Here is a 12,883-nt window from a genome sequence, read left to right on the forward strand (position 1 = left end):
TTGCTGCACTGAGCATAATCTTGAACTGTGCCATTCTGGTTGGTGAAAAATGTGTTTTTACTTTAGTGATGTGCTCATAAAGCACGCTTTTATATACAGATTACCCACAATATCTCATATCCTGCTTTTTATCTCTGCTGCTCTGTGCTGCATGACACGTTCGACGCTTACAGCTACCTCTGGCTTTTAAATCAACATCACATTGGATTCTGGGGCCTGTAGTTTCAATTCCTCAAGATAAGTATAGACCCACAAGTCCCAGCATGGAGGGCGCTGTTGACTACCAAGCCAGAAGTGTCTGATGGCGTCACACATGATATGACGCTACTTCTAAGCTGTGCTTTCAGATCACTGGTGCTTGTCTGGTAACGGAAGTAACTCCACGTCACCATATTGGGCCAACCAGTGCACAAAATCGCTCTTTTTGTAACTCAAAAGAGAGTTTTACAGGATTGTCGAGCAGTTTCTTGTCATGAGTGTGAATTTCAGCTATTTCTGTTTTATAAACAGCAGCATTAAGCATGTGTAATGGCGTTAGCTGGAAAATGAGGAATGACCATAGGTGTCCCACGTGACATGGCAAAATGTGGTGGCTCTGCACTCTGGAAGTACAAAGGAAAATGTAATTGGACTACAAGGGTTTCACACACCTGAAGCTTCATAAGAGAGCTGGGAATAGGTCCCACTTGACGTGGAGGACTTCAGTTTTGGTTTGACAGGAACCAGCACTATGTCCCTGCAGGGACTGGGTCTGGTAGTTTCACTTTCTCCATTATAAATATTGGTCCACCGCCCCAGCATGCTTAGCGCCGTTGGCTGAAAATCCAGACCTGGAAAAAAGTCTCAGTGTTGAGCAAGTTACAGTTGACAGATGTCTAATAAAAACATAGCATGTAAATCCCCTGATGTGTACTTGTATACATAAACCAGTTTATTATTTACAGCTACGCAAATCTTTTAATGGGTTTTAATTGACCTTTTGGAGATGAAATTGGTCATTTTATGTGCATTGTATTGATGTTTTATTATGTATCGTCTTGTAAAGGTTTGTATTAATTATGCAATGAAGACTTACTTACATGAAGCAGGTAGCCCCCCGTTTCTCTTTGTTGGGTCAAAAAAACCTCTCGATTTAAATGTAATTTCTGAGACCTCAAGCGTTTCTGTCAGTTGGTCCCATGCCATATGTGACACATTTAGTCAATACTCACCTTTTAGTCAACCCCGTGTTGCATTCTGGGAGATGTGGCTTTAACTTTCCACATATGGAGCCAGATGTTCCAGTATTCAATGTTGTACTGATTAGAAGTCCTGACGTGGACAGCTGTAGTTCATGACATAGGGCCCCTCCACTTCTTGGCATGTTTCCAAGTCACACATGAGATGTTCATCCGAGCCTTGCAGCTTACCCTGCTTTACATTCTGGCAATTTAATTACTGCTTTTTCAATAGAAATGCACCCTCACTCGGCCAATAGAAATGCACCCTCACTCGGCCAATAGAAATGCACCCTCACTCGGCCAATAGAAATGCACCCTCACTCGGCCAATAGAAGTGCACCTAGAAGCGCCTTTTTAGGTCTCACCTACAGGACGTTTTTAGCTGTCTGTTGTCAAAGACCTACTGTTTACAACGCCACCACTTAAAAGGGGATTTGGGTCAGCCTATTGCTTTTTTTGTCAAACTCATTTGCCTGAGTCTTACTCAGTGGCTTTCCTTACTCCTCTGGTCTTTGTCCCTCACCTGAAACATAGCTTCTTTACCATCTTTTAACATTAGATGACTTTTTACATTGCTTCCTCTAGCCCTCCCAGATTTCTTGTGTTTCTTGTACAAACCCAAGCTACTCCAATGCTCCCCACCCCCCACCCGTTGCTCACACTGCAGCAGTGATTTGTTAACATACTCCACTAAACCTGCCTCTCTGTCCCCCCCCCCCCCCACCTCTTCCTGTTGCTTTCTGTGTTTTTTTAGGGGGGAAGGATATTTTTTGCAGGGTCCAGCTCTACCAGGCCTCTCCTTTCACTGGATGTGCTTTTGTGCATATGTTTATTAAGACTGATGTCTGCCATGTTGGAATGGTAAAATAAAAAATTAAAAGTAGCAACCTAAATATGATGCATCCATGTGCATTCCCGGTGATGCATGCACATGCATGAGTCATCACACTGAGGCAGGTTTTATGTCGATTTTGTTCTGCATTGGCAAATAAGCATTTTTTTTTTACTGAGGCAGAATATTGTCAGTAAAAAGCATTGGCAAAGCCAAAAGGTCAGGCAATATCATTGAGAAGGTGAGGCCCATTGGAATTGCCAAAGTTTGCTCATTTATGGGTGAGAAATCGCTCCCCCAGTGAGTGCCTTACCTCCCCTTTCCAGTTCCTTTGTTTAAGAGCCTCCTGTCAAATACAACTTCTTTGGCAGGCTTTGGAGAAGGCAGTCGTCTCCTTAACTACCTGAGCTTAGGGAAAGGGGCCTACACAGCAGAGAGGCATAAGAGCTCATAGACCCCAGCAGTGCTTAATTTGTGAAGAATTGAGTGCCAGGGCCCTTCTCGGGCAGCCACTGCAGCCTGCACCACCCACTGCCCTTGCTAGGGCTGCCAATGACAGTAACAACATAACACCTAACCGCCACACTCCTACAAGTGTGACAACCCAGAATATTTCAGGCCACACAAAGCTATAATAATGACACGAGAGGCTGGTATCAATTATTTTCAATGTATATTGACTTAATAAACACTGTTATTATGCTCCTTTCAAAATTAAACAGACAGCGCCACCATGTGGTGGACTGTCACTTGTGCCGGTGCTGGCAATTAAGTGCCGGTGCCGACAGCACCTGGAAACCACTAGCTCAAATTAAGCACTGGACCCCAGGCTGGCCCCCTATCACCATTTACCCCATCCATTGCATGTAAAATAAGCTAAGGCCATCTTTTATAGCCCAATGGGGATATATGGCACAGAATCGAGTGATAAAATAATGTACTGCATTATTAATCATATATATACATATATATGTGTGTGTGTATATATATATATATATATATATAGATATATATATATATATATATAGATATATATATACATATATATATATGCAGAAAGAAGCTGAGAAATGCAACACTGGTTTTCCTGCCATTAAAGAGTTCTTTTGAATTACTGCTGTCGAGTGCGTCCTTAACTGCTGGACAACATGGAGAATATATATGTATACAGATGTTATTTTTAATCTCACATCTATGTATCTTGAATATATTCTGGATACAATATTTTGGCAGGATGATAGTTGAAAATTTATATTGCCTTCATCCCCGTGATGTGAAGGGACCATGTGCATAGGTTAAAGGAAGCTGAAAGGGGCCCAGTGCGAAGTGAACTGAACAGGTAGAACTGGCTGTGATTGCCTCACCTGATACGCAGCGTCACCATGAGAACTCTACTGTAGGATTCACCCGCCTCCCCAGCAGCGGGATTGCCTTGCAGATCCTAGCAGAACATGAGCGAAGGGGAGTTATTTTAAGTCGAAATCATTACAAGAATTAAGCTATAATTACACTTAGCTCTTAATGATATGCTGGTGCTGGCGAGACACCTATTTTGACAGAAAGGAGGTGTCCCATCAGTGGCGGCTGAGCAGACAGTAACGCGTTCGCTCCCACTTGTTCGTGGGAGCCCCTTTCCTTCAAAAGAGCTGCCGCCTGGCTCTCTGAAGAGAAGCCAGCACCTCTCTTGTGCCCAGCCAAAGAGTGTATGAACGAGTCACCACACGACGTGTGATCTGTGAGAAATGCATTCACTTATTTTCTGTGCCGTTATAGTCCAGGTAGAAGATAGCGAATGGAGTCCATTGCGCCCCTTCCCTCGGAGCTCCGGACCAGCGGTTCTTAACCTAGGGTCTGCGGAGCCATGGGGGTCGGAGATTCCTATTCAGGGGTCCACAGCTGTTTCATAAATTAATATGAGGAGATTGATAAAGTATATATGCATAAAAAAGCAAAATGTGAAATTTAAAACACTCTGTAAATGTGAAGGAATTTGAAATTGGATGCTAAAAATTAAATTGAAATCCCAAGCTTGATTCGTGGGCACCGTGCAAGTATCGCAAACAGAAGTGTGAAGAATTAGCGCCCGCAACTGAAGCACTTACAAAACGTGTATTTGTAAAGCAAACATTCACCCAGAAGAGTATATTGGTGCTGAATACCAGATGTTTATTTCTACCCAACCCAGTGGTACTCAGCTTATTGAGCAAAGAAGGGATAAAGGCTGAGCAAACCCACCAGATTTGAACCTGTAAACATAAGATAAAAGCATTGAAAACCTACTGAGCCATGAGACCTGGACAGTATGTACTGACAAAAAGAGGTTTATGGTGGGCAATGTCAGACAGGCGGGAGCGAGGGGGAGTGATGCGAGTCGAGCTGTTGAGAAGACGCAATGTGAAAGGATGTGAGAAACAGACTGACACACATGGAGAAAGTAAGGAGGAGACAAAAGGAGAAACAGAAAGAGGTGAGAGAGACAGAGAGGGGCCCTGAGAGTACGAGATACGTACAGACAGAAAGACGAGAAGAGTGTGCGAGAGACGAGAAAAAGATGGAGTTCTGTAAGAAAGCAAGATGAGGTGATGAGTCAGGAAAGGAAAAAGTCAAGGGAGAAAAGAGGGAGGGACAGAACGGAACAAAAAAGAAAGTGGTTTGCTGGAGTCTAGCATATTGCTTTGTCTTTTAGGAATAAAGCCACATTTTGAAAAGCTACATCCTTACTACTAAAATTAAATTTTTGCTTTTTGTATAGGTTTTTGAATTAAGGACAATACTGCATAATTTGTGTATTTGTTTCTGTAGTTTTGTAAGTTGTTTGGATGTTCAAATGGTATAAATTCATTAGGCTGGCATCCCCAGCTTCCAACCCAGCTCACAATAGTGAATCACTGGGGCTCTGCAGTAGACAACAGATTCAGAATCGCTGCCCTAGACATATCATAGGAATAAATCACTGCTGAGGGGTTCTTTCTGAGCCCCTCCCCTTAGTAAACTTATTTACTGTGGAACACTTGGGGAGAGGATTGGACTTGTGATTTGCTCATTCTTAGACATTCAATTTATTGAACTAGAAGTTCATGGGAAACGTTGCTTGTATTGGGCAAGCTTCTGCTCAGTGTGGAGTCATCACACTTCCTCCCCTGTTCCTGTGCTCTACAGTGGTCTAGAAACTGGCATTTTCGAGAAACAACTGTCACAGCCCGACTCTGCCTGCTGCTCCGCAGCCTACAATAGTCTAAATCCTCTGCCGCTCCCACAAGAAAGCCACTACCTTTTAGGTCTCTCATATAGGATTTAGCTGTCTGTTGTGGAAGACCTATTGTGGACAATACTAATACTTACAAGAGACTTTGGGTCAGCCCCTTTCTTATGATTGGTGGGTTTTCTTTACACTCTCATTGGCTGGCTTACTTGAAACCTTTCCTTCCTCTTCTTGTGTTTGTCGGTCCACAGGAACATCATTTTTTGCCATCCTTTTGATTGGATAACTCATGTCCTTCCACAGCTCAGTCAGAGAAATACTTTTTCATTTGCTTGTAGCACTCCATGTAAGTACTTGTGGTTCCTTGCTTTCTCCCTTACCTGCTGCTTCAACCCTGAAATGATGCCCTGCTTGCTCCCCCACACCCCTCAACTTGCCCATTTGCTTCTCCCAACCATCTGTCCATTTTTTTGTGAAACCTATTTTCGACTTTTCACCACCCCCATGTTCCTCTGTTGCTTCCCTCCTTTCACCACTCCTTGTCCCCATCCGCTTTTCCTTTTTTTTCAAACCCGCCGAGTTCTCTTGTTGCGTTTAGTGTCCCCATCTGACTCCCCTTTCGCTCCCTCGTCCATACCGTACTTTTTTTTTTTCTCGTGGCACTCCATGTGAGTGCATGTGTTTTTTTGTTACTTCCTGCATGTGCTGCTTTCCAACTGAAATCCCCTCCCCCACGATCTCAGTACTTCTTCTCTCCTCCACAGCTAGCACATTGCTTAACCTGCCCCATCCCATCCTGTATTTTTTTTATGTTCCTACATTGCTCTCACCACCCCCACACTCCGGCTGCTCCTACAGCTCATCAGCAATTACGCCTTCTCCTTTACTGCCTTTGGTTCCTCTCTCCGTCGACTGTTGCACTCACACCTCCGTTCTCATTCTTATAAAAAAATATTTATATTTTTTTGGCGGGCTCATGAGATACAGTTTGCTGTTCCATCCTACATACTCTTCAGGGCACTTTCAATGTTTTTTAATTTATTGCTACAAGTTGGAAGTCTGCCATCTTGGGGGGGATGAAATAAAAAACACAACAAATTTGCCACCAACTCATTATGCCTGCGCACGGATCCTTGATGGTGTAGCTGCCACCGTAGCATCATAAAGCATACTCACATGTGCTGATGCACATGCACATATGCTTCATCCAACTTTTAAAAAAGATATTCATGCTGTTGCTGTTCAGCGCCGATAAAAAGAAAAATGCATTGGCCAATCCATTAGGATGAAAGGGTGAGACCTATTGCTTTGCCAAAGCTTGTTTCAAAATGGGCATCAGCCATCTTTGAACAGTAGATATTCAAAAAAGGAGTCCACGACATGCATTAGCTTGTATGTTAAAGAATGAACAAGTCAAGTTGGGCTGCTGCAGCATGAGAACTCCTCTTCATGCACGCGTGATTACGCTTGCACGCCTACACATAATTGCTCTTTTGTCCTTTTTTTTTTTTTTGTCAATTCCACTGCAGACCTATTCCATAAAACCAGAAATAAAGAATTATTGGCTTTTCCAATACTTGCTTTGTTATTGCAACAGATGTCATGTAGGTCTTTCCTAAATTTAAATTACGCTAGTGTAAATTGCGTGTTTATTTTATATTTTGATTTTTATGCGACAATCCTGACTTTACCACTTTGAGTAATTACATGTAATTCTTTGTAACAATTGACTGTGAATTCACCGTTTGTGGTAAAAAGTAGCCTGAAACGCACATGAGCAACAGAAAATAAGCATCTTTTTTTCAGTGCTTTTGTTTTTAGCCTTATTTTTTAATGCAAAATGCGTTCTTGCATCTAATTGATGCGAGGGTGCATTTTGCTCTCAAATATAGCGCTTAGTGATGGATTAACATTTGAAGTAATTACGTGTAATTTTGCGTCACTTTGGCAAAAGCAAATTACCCAAATTGCACACACCCCTAATGTCAAATTTTGTTGCCACTGAGTGTCACTCATGGTGTATAAGTCTCATGCCATGGTTTCGCTCATTGGAGACGAGTCCCTCACACAGTCTCACTCTTTCGTTATGACTCCCTCACTTTGGAATACCATTTTACTGGTTAGCGATACTTACATTACTTTTGGCCCAAACTCGTCAGATCTCACTTTTGTGAACTCCTGAACCTCGACTAGGGCCCAGAAGGCAACAGGTTTACCTGTGAAGTTGGAAGAGTCAACTGGCTGAAAGGGCAAGAAGAGGGAAGTCAAAAGAGAGCCTATGCAAAGGTTGCAATCTGGCCAGGCTTTCCTCCTCCTGAGAGTTGGTGGCCCTCTTTCTAATTCCTTTAGGGGAATGATGCCAGGTTTTCCTCCTCCTGAGAGTTGGTGGCCATCTTTCTAATTCCTTTAGGGGAATGATGCCAGGTTTTCCTCCTCCTGAGAGTTGGTGGCCATCTTTCTTCTTCCTTTAGGGGAATGATGCCAGGTTTTCCTCCTCCTGAGAGTTGGTGGTTCTCTTTCTTCATCCTTTCAGGAGGAGATGCCAGGCTTTCCTCCTCCTGAGGTTTGTGGCGGTCTCTCTTCTTTAGAATTGTGGCTGCAGTGACTCCCACCTGACTCCACTTGCATTTCACATCCAGGCTCTGGCAGCTCAAGCTTTTCCCCTGCACAAATAAGACAGAAATAGTGAGAGATGCTAATCTGCCTCATTCTGCAGCACAAAGCGGCGGCGAGGTGTTAATTAAAGGCAGAAAGAGTGTTAAAAAGCAGCTGACTGATAAAAGCTGGGACTGGGGGAGGGAAGACGGCTGCTGCCAGTCGATGAGCCCTGCCAGCTCTGTCCGCCAGCTAAAATAAAAACACATAATGGAGCAGGCAGAATATAAACACTGCCATTAATAAGTGTCTCAGAAACATTTATCTGGCCGGCAGAACGACAGGTGGGTTTGGATTGGGAGAGCAGGACAGAAGCTGGCTGAGAGTGTAGCATTTGTACCCCAAAGCAATCCCACCCCAAAACCTTTTGAGTCTCAAGACTTGCCTGTTGACAGATATGGAAGATTGAAATGCCAAATGACTCCTTGTCAAGAGGACATGGTAAGGTGAGGTTTCTTCTGGTCTCCAAAGGATGCAGGGGCGAAGAGGGCGGGCCAAGGTCAATGGATGAGACAGAGGTACACATGATGCAACACATCAAGATGGGCCCAATGACAAACCTGCTTTGTGCTGTTGTAGCTGACGCAGTGTGGCATCCCAGTCCAGGTCCAACCACAAACTTAGGATGTGTTGGCATAGTTTACATACACTTTCCAACACTGCCCTCAGATACACCTTTCATGTCATTTGCACCCACCATCTGTTGTAGCAAGAACTTACCCCAGTCTCGGGGAAACTGACAGACTCAATCAATCAATCAGGGGTTTATAAAGTGTGACTACTCACCCGTGAGGGTCTCAAGTTGCTGGGCGGGAGGGGAGGGGGACTGCTGGTCCTTCTGGGTGTGGAGGATCATTTGAAGAGCCAGGTCTTGAGGTCCTTCTTGAATTGGGTCAGCGATGTGGATTGCCTGAGGTGGAGGGTCAGGGTGTTCAGGTCTTGGCGGCGAGGTAGGAGACGCAACTTCCTCCAATACTGGTTTGTGGATCCTGGGGACGGAAGCTAGGGCACGATGGGCGGAACGGAGTTGTCTGGCAGGTACGTAGAAAGCGAGGCAGTCGTTCAGGTATGCTGGTCCTATGTTGTGGAGAGCTTTGTGGGCATGTACGAGGCGCTTGAAGGTGATTTTCTTGTTGACTGGGAGCCAGTGGGGTTGTCGGAGGTGTTGCGTGATGTGGCTGCGTCGGGGGATGTCTAGGACCAGTCTTGCGGCGGGGTTTTGAACGTTCTGTAGTTTCTTGAGCTGTTTCTGGGTGACAACGGCATAGAGTGCGTTGCTGTAGACGAGTCTGCTGGTGATGAGTGCATGGGTGACAGTCTTTCTGGATTCTGCGGGGATCCATATGAATGTCTTTTGAAGCAGGCAGAATGTGTAGAAGCAGGCTGAGGAAACTGTGTTGATTTGGCAGTTCATTGAGAGTGAGGAGACCAGTATGATACCAAGGTTGTGTACGTGGTCCGTAGGGGTGGGATGGGGACCCGAGCGGCTGGCCACCATGAGTCGTCCCAGGCTGAAGGGGTGGGACACAGGATGAGTACTTCGGTCCTGTCCGAGTTGAGCTTGAGGCAGCTGTCTTTCATCCATGTGGCGACGGCCTTCATTCTTCTGTGGAAGTTGGTTCTGGCGGTTGTTGGTTAGTTGGTAAGGAAGAGGATCAGCTGGGTGTCGTCGGCGTAGGAGTTGATGTCTGCGAGGGAGGCCATGTAGACGTTGAAGACTACATTGTCATAATATAATAAGGTATAAATAAAGATTCAAAACGCAGATGAACAGCTAAAGCTGTTGGTTAGATGCTCTAAACTTAGTAATCGTGTGGTATACAAGGGACTGAATCTCACATTTGGAACGGATTACAATTCGGCATTCCAGATCTGGCACTAAAAATTCTGCCTCTGAATGAGCACCCACCAACATCCCATGTCTGTCACCAGATTCTCAGCATCTGATCGAGCAACTACCAACATCCCATGTCTGTCACTAGATTCTCAGTTTTGGAATGAGCACCCACCATGTCTGTCATCAGAATTCTCAGTTTTTGAATGAGCACCCACCAACATCCCATGTATGTCATCAGATTCTGTCTTTGAATGAGCACCCACCAACATTCCATGTTTGTCACCAGATTCTCAGGCTGTGAATAAGGAAGGCACCCACCAACATTTATCTGTCTCCTGATTCACAGCCTAAAATCAGGCATTTTCTAGCATTCGATGTCTTCACCAGATTCCCAGCCTCTGAAACGGCACTCTCAAACATTCCATGTCTGACGCCAACCTCTCTAGATTGTAATCGGGTACCCAAGATCATTCCCGCCTGACACCAGAATCACAGCCTGGAGTCGGGCACCAGGCGACATTCTGTCTGTCACTTGAATCTGAGTTGACATCACACACCCTGGGTCACTCTTGGTCCAACTCCAGAATCACAGCCTTGGTATCAGACATGCAGGGACATCTCACGCATGACACGAGAAGCTCTAGGTGCGAATCATGGACGCAGAGTGTCATACTCCACAGTCCCAGCCTTGGAGGCATGCACTCAGTCTCATTTCATGTCTGTCATCCGAATCTCTGGGTAAGAAACAGGCAACCAATTTCTTTCCTGGTCTGACACATCACTCACTTCCTTGGAGTCAGGCTCTCGGGGGTCATTCCATGTCTGTCACCAGAAGCTCTAGGTTGGAATCAGGCATCCAGGGCCATGCTTGGGTCCACAGCCTTGGAATCAGGCACCTGGAGACAGTCCATGTCTGACACCAGAAAAACTGGGCTGGAATCGGGCACTCAGACATTGCTGGTCAGACATCGGAATTACGGCTTTGGAGTCAAGCACCCAGCGACCTTCTCTGGCACCAGTCAAGCACTGGCTTGTAGTAAAGCAGAGAGAAAGCATCACCCAGGGCCAATTGCCCGTGACTGCTCCCCCGCTGGCCCATGACCACACAACTGCCAGGAAGCAAAGTTGAAAGCATGGTTTGGGAAAGGCACGCGCGAGGCTGGAAACCCCAGCTCTGCCTCGGTTCCAGGAATCAATGCGAATTAATTAGGAAATGCTCCGTCCCGGAGGTGAACGGCCTTGTAAATGTTTTTCCTTCGGGAACACTTGTTCTCTACAGTCGGAAACATTACGTGACGACCAACTGCGATGCCCAGAGAACTGCCAAGTCTGAATTGCTTTTGGGCCCTTTGCCAGGGGGCGGCCATTTATGACGGTGGTGACGTCATAAGCGGACGGCGGAGTCACGGCTGCCACGCCATACGCAGGGGCCGATGACCCGGAAGTGCCAGCCCTAGAGCCAGAGCTTTGCGAGCTGACAGCCTGCAATTCAACACATCGCTGCTCTGTCAGAAAAGAGAACATTTTATTCCGAAGCTTCCCCAGCTACGTGCCAAGAGCTGTTCTTCCTTGCATTTTGTTCACCAAGCCCCGCTGGAGTGAGGACCAGACAGGACTGGGAGCCAAAAGCTGCCCTGGTAAATGTCGTACAGAGTCCCTATGCTGCATGGCAGTGCGCAAACAAGTAAACGACCACCACTGCAGCAGGGCTTGGGGTGCGTCTAATTGGTTTTTTCAAAAAGGGTAACAATAGGACATTTAGCAACAAATTTGAATGCAATCGTTCTCATATCCTCATCTCTTTCCCACTCTCTCTTTTTTACTTTTTAAAAAAAAATCTGTCCTTATCGCTCTCCTCAGTTCTCTAACCACTACATCTCTATGGGCTCTCCTCGCCCCCATTCTGTTCCCCTTCTTACTACCACAACCCCCCCCCCCATGCGCTCCCAACGTGCAAGTCGCTTCCCCCCTTCTCCGACTGAACAGACTCACAAGAAGAGACAACTTTGATGATGGTTTAGCCAAGGCGTCGCCCCTTATTTTTATTTAAACTATCAGTTCTGTGAGAAATGAGAACTATAGTTAAGCTATAATATAGTTATGAGAATACTGGTCAAAAGATCAACAAAACAGCTCAAAGATTGGTCAGGCCATACAAGAATTGTCTTTAGCTTCATTACAGCGCAACACTCCAGAATGCATAGTGCCTGAAGGCTCCTATTCCTTAACCATCTCCCCTGCCCTCAACCAAGGGCATCCCGGGGATTATTGGCAAGCATACCTTACCATACCATACCTTATCTTTGGATATCCTAACATCTATAATGGTTATGTCTGAGGATAACATCCGTTAAATAGGACAAATCGGGACTAATTCAAAAATTGATTCCGGGAATCTATTGAACAACCTTTGGAAATAGATAACAACAGTTGCTCTATGTGAAAACACAGTCCCCCCTCTTGCCTACCTAGTGCCCACACAAATCGCCACCCCACCATGGGGTCAGCTCAGTAAACCAGTCCAAATTTTCTGGGTAGCCCCCTTTTTCTGCTTCTAGTAATTCCGCCATAGGGCAGGGAGGTCACTGGCGATCTCACGCTCTCCCCAGACACTGCTGGAAGGTTTTTGGTTTTGACCCCCGACAACTTGAGGGCTCTGGATGACAAATGTACCCCATCACTATGGGAGAGCCGCCTGTCCCGTGATGCCTCTCTATGTGTGCTACAGGACATACATCCACTCCAGCATTTAAAACAGGGTATATGACTGAGGGTGTCCACCATACATGCCAACACTCCCGATTCAGGCGTGAGACTACCGATTTGAAGGCTAGTCTCCCGCCTCCCGATTCCTGCAAGCAAAAACCCGATTCCTCGGGGTTTCAGCTGACAGGGCTTGGTAATGTGTAACGTGCTAATTCTTCCAGCAATAGTCAGACTGGCGATGCAGGGGCTCTAGAAGGGGTGAAAAACCAACAAAGCCCCATTAACAACCGAATGGTCTTTTAACACCTGTGAAGTACTGGGGGGGGGGAGGGGGGGCTGTGTGTGTGCCCGGAAGCTGCTTCAGCCCGGGCTGACGGGGGAGGGAGGGGGGGTGTATGCACTGACCGCAACCTGCCAGGCCAGTGCACAAC

The sequence above is a fragment of the Triturus cristatus genome, chromosome 12, assembly GCF_964204655.1.
Source record: "Triturus cristatus chromosome 12, aTriCri1.1, whole genome shotgun sequence".
In the NCBI taxonomy this organism is placed as follows: Eukaryota; Metazoa; Chordata; class Amphibia; order Caudata; family Salamandridae; genus Triturus; species Triturus cristatus.